Source organism: Carassius auratus, unplaced genomic scaffold, assembly GCF_003368295.1.
Source record: "Carassius auratus strain Wakin unplaced genomic scaffold, ASM336829v1 scaf_tig00216929, whole genome shotgun sequence".
NCBI lineage: Eukaryota > Metazoa > Chordata > Actinopteri > Cypriniformes > Cyprinidae > Carassius > Carassius auratus.
The window spans coordinates 1-16,281 of record NW_020528801.1 but is presented as its reverse complement, the minus strand read 5'-3'; the positions used below and the strand labels follow the sequence as shown (position 1 = coordinate 16,281).

The 16,281-nt window shown below is 37.6% G+C and overlaps 1 long non-coding RNA gene across 1 annotated transcript; it reads left to right on the top strand.

Moving 5' to 3' along the window:
* Positions 1 to 12,183: 12,183 nt before the first annotated feature.
* LOC113099369 (uncharacterized) lies at positions 12,184 to 15,393 on the top strand. Its single transcript, XR_003289394.1, has 6 exons — positions 12,184 to 12,328; positions 12,413 to 12,544; positions 12,731 to 12,841; positions 14,812 to 14,916; positions 15,025 to 15,109; positions 15,361 to 15,393. It is a non-coding gene; the product is annotated as an uncharacterized LOC113099369 (long non-coding RNA).
* Positions 15,394 to 16,281: the final 888 nt, after the last annotated feature.

Here is a 16,281-nt window from a genome sequence, read left to right as displayed (position 1 = left end):
GAGAAATGCACTTTCGTGTTTCAGGTATTGCTCTTTCACCAGTAAACACAAAGCAACAGAATGTGGACTCATACACATGGTTTATTTAATTTCATGTAATGTGCTGATTTATTAAGCTTTTTATTATATAAAATAACACCAAAGACTTTTGCACTCAGTCTGTCTATAATATGAAAACTAGTGAAACATAGAAAAATATTATAACAGTGAAATTCCTAATAGTTATTCCACCATTTCCAAATTACAAATTACAACCTGCTTCTGTAATGAGGAGTAACATCGTGCATATGGTTGCCAGATTGCTTAAAATAAGCACACCACAGAGCTGGGTAGTAACTGATTATATGTAATCTGGATTATATTATCAGATTTAAAAAAATAAGTACTTGTAATTACATTACATTACATTACGCACAAATTCACAAACTTTTGTCATCTGATCCTCTTTCACCAAATATATTTACTTGAAGTACCCCTGAGATTTAAAAAAATATATATTTTAATAATTATCACATTTGCATGTTCATGATTCTCTGATGTTGGTTATGTCCACATGACATGCAGGTAAACAAATGAAATGTTAAACTTTTAGTAAGATTTTTATTTTGATTGGTTTTAAAATTTATTTTAATGTATCATTTTTATATGATTGAATTAATTAGCTTTTTATTAAAGTCACAAACCCTAGTTTGGGAAACCTTGATGTAATGTAATGTTTAATGCAATTCATGTTAATAACAACAAATGGAATATATATATTTATTAGGCATGGGCAGGTATGAGATTTTGATGGTATGATAACTTAAGCAAACATATCACGGTTTCACGGTATTGTTGTTACAGCTCTGAAATGATTGCGAATCATTTGAGTAATTTCGGGAGTTCGGAGCGGGTTTGCGAATCATTTGAGTCAGTTTAAGAGTTCGGAGCGGGATCGCGAATCATTTGAGTCAGTTTGGGGATCGCGAATCATTTGAGTCAGTTTGGGAGTTCGAAGCGGGATCGCGAATCATTTGAGTCAGTTCGGGAGTTCAAAGCGGGCTCGCGAATCAGTTGAGTCAGTTTGGGGATCGCGAATCATTTGAATCAATTCGAGAGTTCGGAGCGGGTTCGCGAATCATTTGAGTCAGGTCGGGAGTTCGGGGCGGGATCGCGAATCATTTGAATCAACTCGGGAGTTCGTAAGCGGGTTCGCGAATCATTTGAGTCGGTTTGGGGATCGCGAATCATTTGAATCAGTTCGAGAGTTCGGAGCGCATCGCGAATCATTTTAGTCAGTTTGGGGATCGCGAATCATTTGAATCAGTTCGGGAGTTCGTAGCGGGATCGCAAATCATTTGAGTCAGTTTGGGGATCGCGAATCATTTGAGGCAGTTTGGGGTTCGCGAATCATAGCTGTATAATGGATAGGCATTTTTAACTAATTTAGTAGCTAGTTCTAATTACGTTTTCCAAGCGTGTTTAGGTGCAATATGTGAACTCGTATTTTTTGTTTTTAAAAAATGTGTTATTTTTAAATAAAAAACAAAACAAAAAAAAAACACTTGACACAATATATATTTTGTTTTTGAGCAACATACAGAATGTTAGAAAGATAATTAGTTTATTTGTTTCTTTGATTTGTTTCCTAAAAATAAAAAAATTACTCTTTGTATTTTTATGTCAATATGGTAGAATTTTATCCTATTTAAATCAAGTTAGGTCAAAAGTAATCTAAAAGCAGTCTGATTAGATTACCTAAAATGTGTAATGTAATGGATTATGTTACTAACTATAATTTTTGTCATGTAATTTGGAATCAGTACCGGATTACAGTTTACATAGCTAGGCTATTTTAGTTCCCCTCACTCCACAACAATCCTTTCAATTAACAGTATTTAGAAAAGAACAAGAATTAAAAATATAAGAAGCTATAGCAATACAGACAACAAGCCAAAACAAATTAATTTAAGCCAAAATGAAACTGAAACCAACATTGGTTCTCTCATTCGACACAAAATCAAATGTTTCCGTATTTGCAAAGTATTTGTATTTATTATGTACTTCACTCACATTCAAATATCTACGTAAAACAAAATGTTTTGCATAACATCACGGTGGTACAGTGATAACACTTAATGGCACAGATTTTACTACATATTTAAACTGTGCAGTGTTTATGTATTTTATTATGATAATGAAGAGACTGCATTGCCAAAGTAACTGTGTGTGCATGCTGCCCCAGCACAATCACTTGATTTGTTTTTTTGTTTTTTGTTTTCAGTGGAACTGTGGAAGCAACTTCTCAATTTAGTCAAAAAGAAAATCGTAATTGTAAACGGTTTGCCCTTATTTGTGCACATTCACAATAAAAATGTTAGTATTTTGAATGGGTCACAGACATGTATCCTTTCTAATTTAATTAAGTTCAAATTTAAAATAATCTTGTCGGTTAACAGTTAATAATCTGTTAAGAACGTCGCTTGTCGGTTAGGAAAAATAACCAAAAGAACATCCCTAACACACGCATTAGCGTACAGGTGACAGTTGACCATGCAGAGCATCAAGGAGAAGTTGGAGTGTGGGGACTTATTAAAAGTTCCCAATGCTTTAGGAAAAGCTGTATTTTGAAATAGTTTTGCTTTGATTACCACGACAAACAATGAGCCAATTGTTCATGAGCAGTGCTTGCCATATTCCTCATTAAACATGATTCTATACGGATTATGATCAAAATAAAAAAGTTTTTGTTTTCAATATGTTTTATTTCATTAAGTACTATATTAAAGCTTTCTATAGATATATTTATGTCTGTGAGGCCTGTTTTCGCTGAGTTTCGGTTAATTTGTGTGAAGCACTTCTTTTCAAGACCAGACGGCAGAAAGCGCTTCATGTTTGTTTTCTTTATTTTATAAAAGCACAACATTTTGTTGATATTGTGAGTGAGCAAAAATAAAAGTAGACCCTTTACAGTTACAAATGAATTACTCTCAAGTAATTTCATGCAAGTGATCGCGCTGGCGCCTCCATGTCCTGCGAAGCGCACATAGCTTCCACTCTCTGCACAAACTATTGGATATAGCACACATTTATCTAGGTTTAACGTTTAAACATTGTTATATGCTTGAACTGTTTTAGTATATCTATAGATTATATTTTAGGCAAGTCGTGATTATTTGAGAAGGATAAATTTATCAAACATATATGATCAGCTTACTGTCTGCCACTGGCCGCTTGGTCATTACTTTAAAAAACAAAAATTAAAATTTAACAAACAAAAAAATGCCCCAAAACATTTTTCAAAATTAACTTCATTAAAAAAAATCAAACATCGAATAGTTCTCACTACAGAAACATGGGTTTGTGTCCATATTTTTTTTAATGTAGATCGTTGTACCTCATTTTATAAAAATGGTCATAATTTTGCATAGTCTGCTTTCACTCACATTTCTCTGATTTATATTTTATTTATTTATATTGTAACGCTTTTACTTCCATTTCAGATCTGATGGAGGAGAGTGAAGAGCAGAAACATCATCACGGCAAAACCAGCAAAAACACTCGCTCACAGACCGAAAGTTTCTTTACTGAGAAGAAGAAACAAGAAAAGTTGCACCTGCACTCAGTGTGGAAAGAGTTTGTCAAACAACTTTACTCTCAGTGTTCACATGAGGATCCACACTGGAGAGAAACCGTTCACATGTGATCAGTGCGAGAAGAGCTTCACAGATTTAGGAAGTCTGAGGAATCACGAGAACATCCACACCAGAGAGAAACTGCATGAATGTGATCAATGAGGAAAAACATTTGTAAGAGCTTCACACCTGAAGAATAACCTGAAAGTTCATTCAAAAGAGAAACCACATTCATGTTCTTTATGTGGAAAGAGCTTTTCAGAAGATACACACTGGTGTGAGAGATCATATGTGCTTTGAGTGTGAGAAGACTTTTACTACAACTCAACATTTAAAACTGCACCAGAGGATCCACACTGGAGAGAAACCTTACAAGTGTTCACACTGCGACAAGAGATTCATTCGGTCAGGAGACCTGAAATCACACGAGAGGATTCACACTGGAGAGAAACCGTACAAGTGTTCACACTGCGACAAGAAATTCAGTCGGTCAGGAGACCTGAAATCACACGAGAGGATTCACACTGGAGAGAAACCTTACAAATGTGATCAGTGCGGGAAGAGTTTCACACACAACGGGAATTTTAAGAAACACGTGAACATCCACACTTGAGAGAACCTGCACCCATGTGATCTGTGTGAAAAAACATTTTTAAGAGCTTCACACCTGAAGAGTCACCTGAAAGTTCATTCAAAGTAGGAACCACATTCATGTTCTTTGTGTGGAGAGAGTTTTTCCACATCTTCAAAGTTTAAAAGTTCATCAGAAGATACACACTGGTGAGATCATATGTGCTTTGAGTGTGACAAGACTTTTATTACAGCTACACAGAGGAGCCACACTGTTTCATCTACGACACAAACACACTAAACACATTCAGTGTAGATCATCTTCAGATCCAGCACAAGTTAACAACTTTATTAATCCCACAAGTATGGAAGCAGTTTAGTCTCAAATATAATTCACCCAAAAAACACGATTCACACATGCGTAGACAATTTCACATGCATGAACCCTAATTCACGTACACACAAAAAAAAATTCACGTGCGTGAAAAAATATATATATTCACAAAAAGCAATTCACATGCGCAAAATAAAATTATATATTTATAAAATAAGTTTCACAAATGCAAAAAACAATTTGTAGATATACAACTGTGCACAAAAACCTTTGAATGTTTAAAATTTACGAGTGTCTGAATGTACGAATCGTCATTTACTACGAATCCACTCGGATTTGAGTGTGTGTTTTTGAGACTTTCCTGGCAGAGCTGAAGAACGGGAAGGACGGGTAAGAGTTTAGTTTATTTCATAAAAGTCTGAGTTTACACATTTTATCGTTTACACATTCAATCAAAATACAGTTGTTACAGGACAGTTACAGTAATTATAAATTAAACTGCAATCAGGATAGTAAAAAGAAAGAGCTGTAAAGACAAAAGTAACATTTTGAGAGTTGTGAAATTATAATTCTAAATAATCTTGTTTTATAAATTGATGTCTGTTAGGTCAGTGTGTACTTTCTTACAGTAATACATTTTAAAACATATGTATTGTTAACCACTACGTTGAAGCAATTCGAAGTAGTTCGATTAAGATAAACAACATCAGATATTTAGAAACGTTGTTTAATTTGTAAAAATATTCTCTGTACATTGAAATGCATCTTTCTCTTCTTACAATTTAGGAATATCTAAAGCAGTATATTCTTCAGCGAATTCATGATCGTTTAGTTCAGGGATTCCCAAAGTGTGAGAGGAAAAATTTAATGGCGTTTTTTTTTTTTTTTTATGGGATATTTCCATACAATAAAAAAACATGAACAGTAAACATTTCCTTTGTAATCGCTTTTATTAAAAAAAAAAAAAAAAAAACTATAATGTATTCGTTTTCGATGGAAACGTAGAAGACAGATGCTGTCTTCAACGCACTGTTCTTCTTTTATGTACTGCAGGCTAATATGCGTGCCAACTTGTTTCATTCATTCCATAATATATATTATAAATATACTTAACTGTCTGAAATCAGAGAAACTGTCAACTCGGACATCTTATGATAAAGTTGTTAGTCAAGAGGAGAGGGGTCAAGAGAGAGTGAGGATTTGGAGGCAACAGAGACGAAGAGAATAGAGAAAGAAAATGAGCAAATAAAAAATCTTGAGGAAATCTCTCTCTCGCTGCAGGCTGAGCGACTTTTGCGCTGCACTCGAAAAGTTCCAGATGCATCCTCTTTCATTTTATTTTATGTTTGAGCCTATGCTCTTTGCAACTTAATTATGATGTGGATCGTGTGTAGGTTATTTATTGTCGCACTTGAAAAGTTTCAGATCGATCCTCGTTTTTATTTATTTTAAATATTTCGGAGCTTATTATCTTTAATGATGTGGATCGTTTGTAACTTCATTGCAATTTAATTCAATGTACTGTCGTTCTAATTTCCATAACCGTTATGTTATAGTGCAGCGGTTCCCAAACTTTTTTTCCTGTGCACCCCCTTCTATGCCCCAAACCGGGTTGGCGCACCCCCAATCCCCACTTAAAAAAACGCAACAAAGCTGTCTTTTAGCGCCATATAAAGAGTCATGAACAAAGAACATCAACAAAGTTTCAATATAATGCAACAAAGCTACGCACAAGCTTCCACTTTTAAGAGGACGAGTGACAGACACAGGCTCAGTAACAGAAAGCACTGTTATTTTCAGCCGCGTATAAGAAACAATATGCTAGGCCTATTAAATGACCATGGAGCTAGCAGCAGCATCATCTCAACCCGCGGCCCGTCACGAATTCAAATGCGTCCCACCATGCTGAACACAATTACATTTTTTTTTTCAGTTCTACAATTATTATTATTTTTTACATTCATTTAAACATTTACTTAAGAAATATAAGCTATAGCCTAATGTTTTTTTAATGTTAAATTATTTTGTGTTTCATATATTATTTTCAGATATGATCACCCTTACGAAAAATAACCATGGTTTTATTATAGTAAAACTGTAGTAACCCATGGTTTTTTGGCGTGTTGACTACCATTTGTATAACCACAGATTTACTACAAATACCATGGTTAAACTATGGTTAATTTAGTAAAACCATGGTTAATTTGTGGTTACCATAGTTTAACTATAGTAACCATGGTTTTTTGGTTTTATTTGTAGTAAAACCATGGTTAATTTTCATAAGGGCAGACCTACTCACATAACATTACTCATTTAACGAACACATACAAGCGCCCACTTTGGCAGAATTCAATCAACAGCCATTAGTTCGGTAAAATTGAGCATCATAATGGACAAATTTGTTTTTAAGGGAGAAAAAAAAAAGAAATGTGAAAAATGCCAGCGAATAAACACGTAGAAAAAATAATAATCGCAGTATCAGTAGTGAAGGAGAGTGCTGGTTTTTCGGTTTGCCCCGCATTTTACTTGAAGTTCAGGCAAATGGGAACACCATATATTACATAGCAATCATCCTTAATTGAAGAAATGTGGCAAAACATATCTGGAGAAAACATTATATTATTAAATTTGAATGTGCTTTCCATATTTAGATCAACATAGGCTACATTTGTGAATGCACATTTTCTGCAATGTCGGGTCAAGTCATGCTCCCGTGCGCGTCTTACAGACTACATCTTAAGCCATATGTTAAAATTTCCGCGTCCGTGGGGAGACCGTTATGGACCGCTAGGTAGGCGTGACGTAATCATCGTCATGGGAGAGTGCGTGAGGAGGCTCTGAGAGGACGAAAGCGTACATCCCATTTTTTTATGACCGCGCGGTCAGTAGGCTTCAAAAGCACAATTGCACATTGGAGGCAGTGTGAAGAAGCCCATTGGTACTCGAACCTGTGCAATCCGCTTGCACTTGGACTTGGACCATACTGCGGCCCAGTGGAAAAAAAGGTTGAGAACCACTATGACATAGTTACAAATTAAACAACATTTCTAAATATCTGATGTTGTTTATCTTGATCGAACTACATTGCTTCAACGTAGTGGTTAACAATTACTAGGCTACATGTTTTAAAATGTATTACTGTAAGAAAGTACATACTGACCTAACAGACATCAATTTATAAAACAAGATTATTTAGAATTATAATTTTACAACTCTCAAAATGTTACTTTTGTCTTTACAGGTCTTTCTTTTTACTATCCTGATTGCAGTTTAATTTATAATTACTGTAACTGTCCTGTTACAACTGTATTTTTTTCTAACTAGTTTTCTAACTAGAAAAACTGTCTTGAATGAATGTGTAAACGATAAAATGTGTAAACTCAGACTTTTATGAAATAAACTAAACTCTTACCCGTGCTTCCCGTTCTTCATTCGCCATGCTCGATTACTGATGTAAAGGCTGAATTTCCATTCTAATTAATCCATATTGCGCAAAAGGTGCGCAGAATCGTGCTCCTTGAATGCACTCAGTGGCTTATGATATGATTGGTTGAATGGTTAGCTCGCATCTGATTGGCTAAAGAGTACGACAGACCCACGTGGGAAGAGAGCTCTGCCAAGAAAGTCTCAAAAACACACACCCTCAAATCCGAGTGGATTCGTAGTAAATGACGATTCGTACATTCAGACACTCGTACATTTTAAACATTCAAAGGTTTTTGTGCACAGTTGTATATCTACAAATAGTTTTTTGCATTTGTGAAACGTATTTTATAAATATATAATTTTATTTTGCGCATGTGAATTGCTTTTTGTGAATATATATTTTTTTCACGCACATTAATTTTTTTTGTGTACGTGAATTAGGTTTCATGCATGTGAAATTGTCTATGCATGTGTGAATCGTGTTTTTTGCGTGAATTATATTTGAGACTAAACTGATTCTATACACAAGTGACAGTTAGCATAGTAGCATCTTATAACAAACACAAGATATCACATAGAAATACAAAAAACACATAAGTAAAAACACAACCCAACATACTTCATGAATAAATTTGTAAAAAAAAAAAACATGTATTCTTGTCTTTTCTGAGGTAAAATATTGTGACTATTCATAAGCCGTTTGATTGCTGCTATTAATGCTTAGTTAGAAGAAATATAAGTTTTCAAGTACATTCGTTTATTTGTAGTTCACCAGCCACTCAATAATTGTGATGCGCTTTGTGCTTTGTCGCTTTTATTATAACACAAAATCTCATCTTTCAAGTTCTGTTTAAACACATACAACATTTGTATGATAGTATTATGATGTTCTTCATGAATGAAGTAATATTCACAGTCGTGTCTGGTATGATCTGAATTCTCTCAGGGCGACTGCTACAATGATCTCAATCTTACAGTTAATATAAAGAAGGTAAATACAGATCCTAAGAGTTTAGAGATATTCTGCTCACTGTAGAGTGTGTGTCAGGTCCCAGGGTCTTTAATGTGAGTTACCATCTGTCCCCAAAAAGATGTAAATGATCACGTGATCAATGCATCAGTGTTTGCTTTGGCCTGAAGTACTTAAGGAAATGTTGTAAGAAGATCCGGGTCCTTCTGTATCCAGATGAGCTCGTAGTGTGTTCATATACACTCCATACTCACTCTTTGATCTGTCTTTGAGAAAGTGATGTTTTCTATTGATTTGATATCTCTGAATTGGCTCTGTAATTGGTATAATACATATTTACCTGACTGATAATAAATTGTGACATTTGAATTGATTCTGACTTAACTAGAGTCAGTAATCACAGAGTAATTATGTGAAATGTATTACACCACAGTAAATCTACGCTCAGGTTAGTAAACAGAGCCATTACTCGATGAGACGCACGAGTGCTGGATGATTACTGACGTACAGCAGCGATAACAAGACAGGTTTAAAACCAAGTCATTCAGCGCAGAACCACCCTCAATATGTTTGTCTAATGAAGACACATCCATTGAAGTTGTGTAATAAAAGAAGTGAAATTGTGTGTGTGGTTTGAATTAATTTGTTCAAATTCATGTCAAAACAACTGCAAAACAAGACTTTGACAGCTTATTATAAATTTCTGCCATACTCATCGAATATCTGTCCATGTGAGAACAGATAAAGGTCGATCTCTCTCATCTCTCTCACTTTTTACAGTCTAATGATTGAGAATCGAGTCTCAAACAAGATCTTTCTTCTGTGTTCCTGGGGTTTCTCTTCATCAGATCCAGCAATGTCTCTGTCTAAAAGCACATATATCTACATCACGGCAACCAGAGATGATAAATTCAGATTATAAGATAAAAATAACTGGACATTTTCTATTTGTATGTAGAAACTGAAAGTTCTTTATAATTAATTGAGTTCTGAATTAATTCAATGAATCATCCATCCATCCATCCATCATCTTCCGCTTATCCGGGGCCGGGTCGCGGGGGCAACAGTCTAAGCAGAGACGCCCAGACTTCCCTCTCCCTAGCCACTTCTTCCAGCTCTTCCGGGGGGACCCCGAGGCGTTCCCAGGCCAGCCTGGAGACATAGTCCCTCCAGCGTGTCCTAGGTCTTCCCCGGGGCCTCCTCCCGGTGAGACGTGCCTGGAACACCTCCCTGGGAAGGCGTCCAGGAGGCATCCGAAATAGATGCCCGAGCCACCTCAGCTGGCTCCTCTCGATGTGGAGGAGCAATGGCTCTACTCTGAGCTCCTCCCGAGTGACCGAGCTTCTCACCCTATCTCTAAGGGAGCGCCCAGCCACCCGACGGAGAAAGCTCATTTCAGCCGCCTGTATCCGGGATCTTGTCCTTTCGGTCATGACCCACAGCTCATGACCATAGGTGAGAGTAGGAACGTAGATTGACCGGTAAATCGAGAGCTTTGCCTTACAGCTCAGCTCCTTCTCCACCACGACAGACCGGTACAGCGACCGCATTACTGCAGAAGCTGCACCGATCCGTCTGTCAATCTCACGTTCCATCCTTCCCTCACTCGTGAACAAGACCCCAAGATACCTGAACTCCTCCACTTGAGGCAGGAACTCTCCACCAACCTGAAGTGGGCAATCCACCCTTTTCCGACTGAGAACCATGGCCTCGGACTTGGAGGTGCTGATTCTCATCCCAGCCAATTCACACTCGGCTGCAAACCGTCCCAGTGCACGCTGAAGGTCCTGGTCTGAGGATGCCAACACGACAACATCATCCGCAAAAAGCAGCGATGAAATCGTATGGTCCCCAAACCGGACACTCTCCGGGCCTTGGCTGCGCCTAGAAATTCTGTCCATAAAAATTATAAACAGAACCGGTGACAAAGGGCAGCCCTGCCGGAGTCCAACATGCACCGGGAACAGGTCTGACTTACTGCCGGCAATGCGAACCAAGCTCTTGCTCCGGTCGTACAGGGACCGAACAGCCCTAAGTAGGGAGCCGTCGACCCCATACTCCCGGTGCACCCTCCACAGGATGTCACGAGGAACACGGTCGAATGCCTTCTCCAAGTCCACAAAACACATGTGGACTGGTTGGCCAAACTCCCATGAACCCTCCAGCACCCTGGAAAGGGTATAGAGCTGGTCCAGTGTTCCACGACCGGGACGAAAACCACACTGTTCCTCCTGAATCCGAGGTTCCACTATCGGCCGAATTCTCCTCTCCAGTACCCTGGCATAGACTTTCCCAGGGAGGCTGAGAAGTGTGATCCCCCTATAGTTGGAACACACTCTCCGGTCCCCCTTCTTGAAAAGAGGGACCACCACCCCGGTCTGCCAGTCCAGAGGTACTGTCCCCAACCGCCATGCGATGTTGCAGAGGCGTGTCAGCCAAGACAGCCCCACAACATCCAGAGACTTGAGGTACTCAGGGCGGATCTCATCCACCCCCGGTGCCTTGCCACCGAGGAGCTTTTAACTACCTCGATGACTTCAGCCCGGGTGATGGACGAGTGCTCCTCCGAGTCCCCAGCCACTGCTTCCTCAACGGAACACAAGTCGGTGGGATTGAGGAGATCCTCGAAGTATTCCTTCCACCGCCCGACGATATCCCCAGTTGAGGTCAACAGGTGCCCATCTCTACTGTAAACAGTGTTGGTAGGGCACTGCTTCCCCCTCCTGAGGCGTCGAACAGTTTGCCAGAATCTCTTCGAGGCCAACCGATAGTCTTTCTCCATGGCCTCACCGAACGACTGTCGCCCGATTCACTATGCACCGGCCCCTTATACTCCCTCCTGCAGGTGGTGAGCCCACAGGAGGGCGGCCCCACGTCACTCCTTCGGGCTGGGCACGGCCGGACCCCATGGGGGAAGGCCCGGCCACCAGGCGCTCGCATACGAGCCCCAACCCCGGGCCTGGCTCCAGGGTGGGGCCCCGGCTGCGCCATGCCGGGCGACGTCACGGTCCTTGATTTTAGTTTTGCCATAAGGGGTTTTGTGAATCATACATTTCAAATATCTTAATTATTCATCATAACCTACAGAATAACTGAATGAAATCCTTCAATCTGAATTCATAGACTATTGCTGTAATGAAAGAAATGTAATTACGTTTCTTCAAATAAAAATAGGACTGCATATAATTCTGTTATATAGCATATAATCATTACCTTTCAGACTGATATGTTTGTCTTGGATTATTTGATATGATTTATCTGTCATTATTCATTAACCCTTCAGAGTAGTCAAATGTATCAGAAGGAGGTGAATGGAGCAGATTGAGAGGGAGAATGTGAAGAAACAGCAGGTGGCGCTAGTGCACTGTTTTAGTTTGGGATCTGCTGTTAGAAGGAAGAAGAAGGAGAAAGCAGGTGTGTTTGTGCTTCACATTCCTGTCCATTTGGTGGCGCTGATGCACTAGATCTGTTGTTAACTGGACTTTGATTTTCTCCAAGATGAAGTCGTGTCAGGTGACAAACATCAATCGTGAAGATCGCACAGGTGTTTAACAGCGATCACAAACCGGAAGTGTTTGAAAGACTTCTGGATTCTGTTCCTGCAGCACAAGATCGTCTGAACTACTGCAAGTAAGTCTGAATACTTTCACCATTACACTTATTTAGGAGAATGATGAACGCATTTCAGAGCTGGATGAAGCGGGATTTGTTCAGTTATAACTTACACCTGTCTGTCGCCGAAGAAACTAAACACAGAGAAGCAGAAACATTTGTTTCTCTTAACTCTCATGATCTTGATCTCATTGTCATGTCCAGGTCATGATGAGCATCTGATCGTCTTCAGAGACACAAAAATCTCAGTGTTGAGCTGTTCATCTGCAGTATGTCAGAGAAGAGAGGAAAGATGAGTCTTTCACACAAACAGAGGTAAGACTGAGTCTGTTTTCAGAGAATCATTTTAAACACCGCTGCACTTTCAGAGGATTGCTGGAAGAAACAAAACCTTAAAGGCATAGTTCACCCAAAATGTACTCACCCTCATGTCGAGGAAAAAAAACTAAAAAATACTATGGAAGTCAATGGGAACCACCAACTGTTTGATTACCAGCAATCTTCAAAATATATTTTATGTTCAATTTAAGAAAGCAACTAGATGATGTAAATTATGACAGAATTTTCATTTTTGGGTGAACTATCCCTTTTACAAACTTTTTGTATTTATAAATGCTTTACAGAACTTCAGAGCTTCATAACTTCCTAATTAAAAAAAACATTGAAATTAAAAAAAAGTAGCCAATAGATTAAAATATTTTAGAACTAAAAATCATAATCATAATTTAGTCACTTTACAGTAGCTCTTCAGCACTGGGTCTGTAGATACTAAAGTAAATCATTCCACATCAGTGATCTTGGTTTTAAGTCATACATTTATTGTCAGACAATCATTTTCCTTAAGTGTGCAATATATCTGTTTGTGTAAGATATTCAAAGTTACAAAGGTCACAGTCTCCTGTAAAGTGATTTATTCTGTCTAACAGAGAACACTGATCCAGAAATGATTAAAATGCCTTGACTGAAGTCCAGATATTAATTTCACAAATGTCTGCATCACAAAGTAAATTATTAACGTAATGCTGTTCAAAGGTTTACACAAAGAGAAGACGAGGCTTCAGTGAGTTGTAGTGTTGTCTTCATGTTGTGGAGACGCTGTGTGTTTGGATGAGAAAGCAAACCCTCTTTGTTTGGATTCAGTGTTTAAGATTTATTAATAACTCCGTTCCTGAGCCGTACGACCCAAAGGTTAGCTTGTGTACAGCACGCTTTATGAAGCTGAAGTTCATTTTCTCCCAGCTTCCTGTGTACAACATCAGATATACACACCTAAATACACTATATATAAAATACAATAAACCACACCTAAATACACTGTACATAAAATACAATAAACCACACCTAAATACACTTTACATAAAATAAAATAAAATAAACCTAGCCTAAATACACTGTACATAAAATACAATAAAACACACCTAAATACACAACGCATAAAATACAATAAAACACACCTAAATACACTATGCATAAAATACAATAAACCACACCTAAATAACTGTATTTTATGTTGACACTTCAGGACATAAAGTTGTTACAGTGAAGAAGAAAAATTATAACTTTATGAGATTGTATCTGAAAGATTAGAGAGTTGCAAAATAAAATCTTATCTCTGAAAGGTTCAGCTCAGACTTGGACTCTGAGTCCAACAGATACGGTAATTATTACAACGACATTGTTACTGTTGTTATTATTATTACACCCAATAAACAAAGTGGTGAATTTTTAAAATAGCATCATATGTTCCCTTAAATTGAAGTACGCTAACAGAACTGTGTAGCATTGACACTTCTGTTCTCCATTTTAGTCAAAAATGAAAAAGAAGTTTCTCTTCTCTCTTTGTGTCATTAATGTAAGATCAGGCTCACATGTGTCTGTGAAGAGGGACCGGTCAAAGGGTCAAATACCAAACTTCAGTGAGGAAAAAAACATCTAGGTATTTATTATCTTTGACATTATAATGTTATGTTGGCTTATTTCTCCACTAAGATGCTTGTGAGAGAAATGAATGAAATAAAACAATAAATGACTGATTTCCTCTTTATTGAACTCCGTTTGGAGCTTCTTTCCAGTAACACAATCACACAAGCAGACACAAGGAAGTATAAATTAACCATGAAAAATAGATCATGCAGCCAAACATGAATGTCTTTCCATCTATCCATAGTCATAGATGGACAAATGCATGTCTATACTGTGCTTCATTACAATCCTCAACAGTGAAGCTCTTTAAATGAGACTGAAGGAGCTCCTGTAGTAAAGTGTTTTGCTCTTTGTGTCATTAGTGTAAGATCAGACTCACATGTGTCCACCTCTGTGTCTGTGAAGAGTGACCGTTCAAAGGATAAACCACCGAAATTCAGTGAAGAAACAACATCACGAACCAAACGGTATTTGATGAGTTTCTTATTTTTCTTTAAACCCAGACTGTGTCAGAAAGTGTCAGTGAATAATTATCAGAAAAATGCAGTATTTTGATTTATTTTATTTACTATCAGGCTTCAGTATGAAACATTAGATCCAGATTTACAGTCTCACAGGAACCGCAATCATTTTACAGAGAGTCTCCTGCAGATCTTCCAGGTAATAAAACACATTTTTAAGAACATTTAATAATTATAATAAACAAATGTTATTGAATAAGAGTGTGACAGAACCTTTATTTCAAATTTTCTTTTTAAGAACCTATAAAATAAGAAAGCCTATTTTTATTAATATTTACAACAAAGTAATGCTTGTCTCAACTTGATTTTTGATGAATATTTTTAATTACTGAATAAATAATTTTCACCAAATATAGGATTTTTTTCTCTCATTCTCTTCTTTTTTTGTAGCACCTTGAGGGCAAAATAATAACATTTCTGAAGAAAGAACTGGAAAAGTTTAAGAAAATATTACAAAAAGAGGACATTCGGTACTTTGTGAAGGACTTTAATGAGAACAGATGCAGTATGAAAGAAGCAGCTCTTGATCTCACGCTCTACTTCCTGAGAGAGATGAAGCAAGATGAAGCTGCTGAGACTCTAGAAGGTAAGAGACTCGTGATCATGTGTTAGATTGTCACTTAAAAATGTGAGAGACAATATAATTAAATAATATCTGTATTTTGTTTCTGTTTAGATGAGCTGGTCTTCATTCATCAGCTAAAGTGTAGCCTAAAGAAGAAGTATCAATGTGTGTTTGAAGGAATTGCAAAGCAAGGAGACTCTACACTTCTGAAGAACATCTACACAGATCTCTATATCACTCAGGGTTGTAGTGAACAGGTCAATACTGAACATGAGGTGAGACAGATTGAAGTTGCTTCCAGACATCATGATTCACAGGAGATACAGGTTGAGTGCAAACATTTGTTTGAAGCACCTGAACAAGACAAGCAGATCAGAACTGTACTCACAAAAGGAGTTGCTGGCATCGGAAAATCAGTCTCTGTGCAGAAGTTTGTTCTGGATTGGGCCGAAGGAAAAGAAAATCAAGATATCAGCTTCATATTTCCTCTTCCATTTAGAGAGATGAACTTAAAGAAGAAAGAAAAACTAAGTTTGATGGACCTTATAACTCAGTTTTTCCCAGAGACAAAAGGACTGAACCTTACAAGAAGAAATCAATTCAAAGTCTTGTTCATTCTTGATGGATTGGATGAATGTCGTCTTCCTGTAAACTTTAAGGATAATGAGACGTGGTCTGATGTATCATCACCAGCCTCTCTGGATGTTCTCCTGACGAACCTCATCAAGGGAAATCTGCTTCCTTCT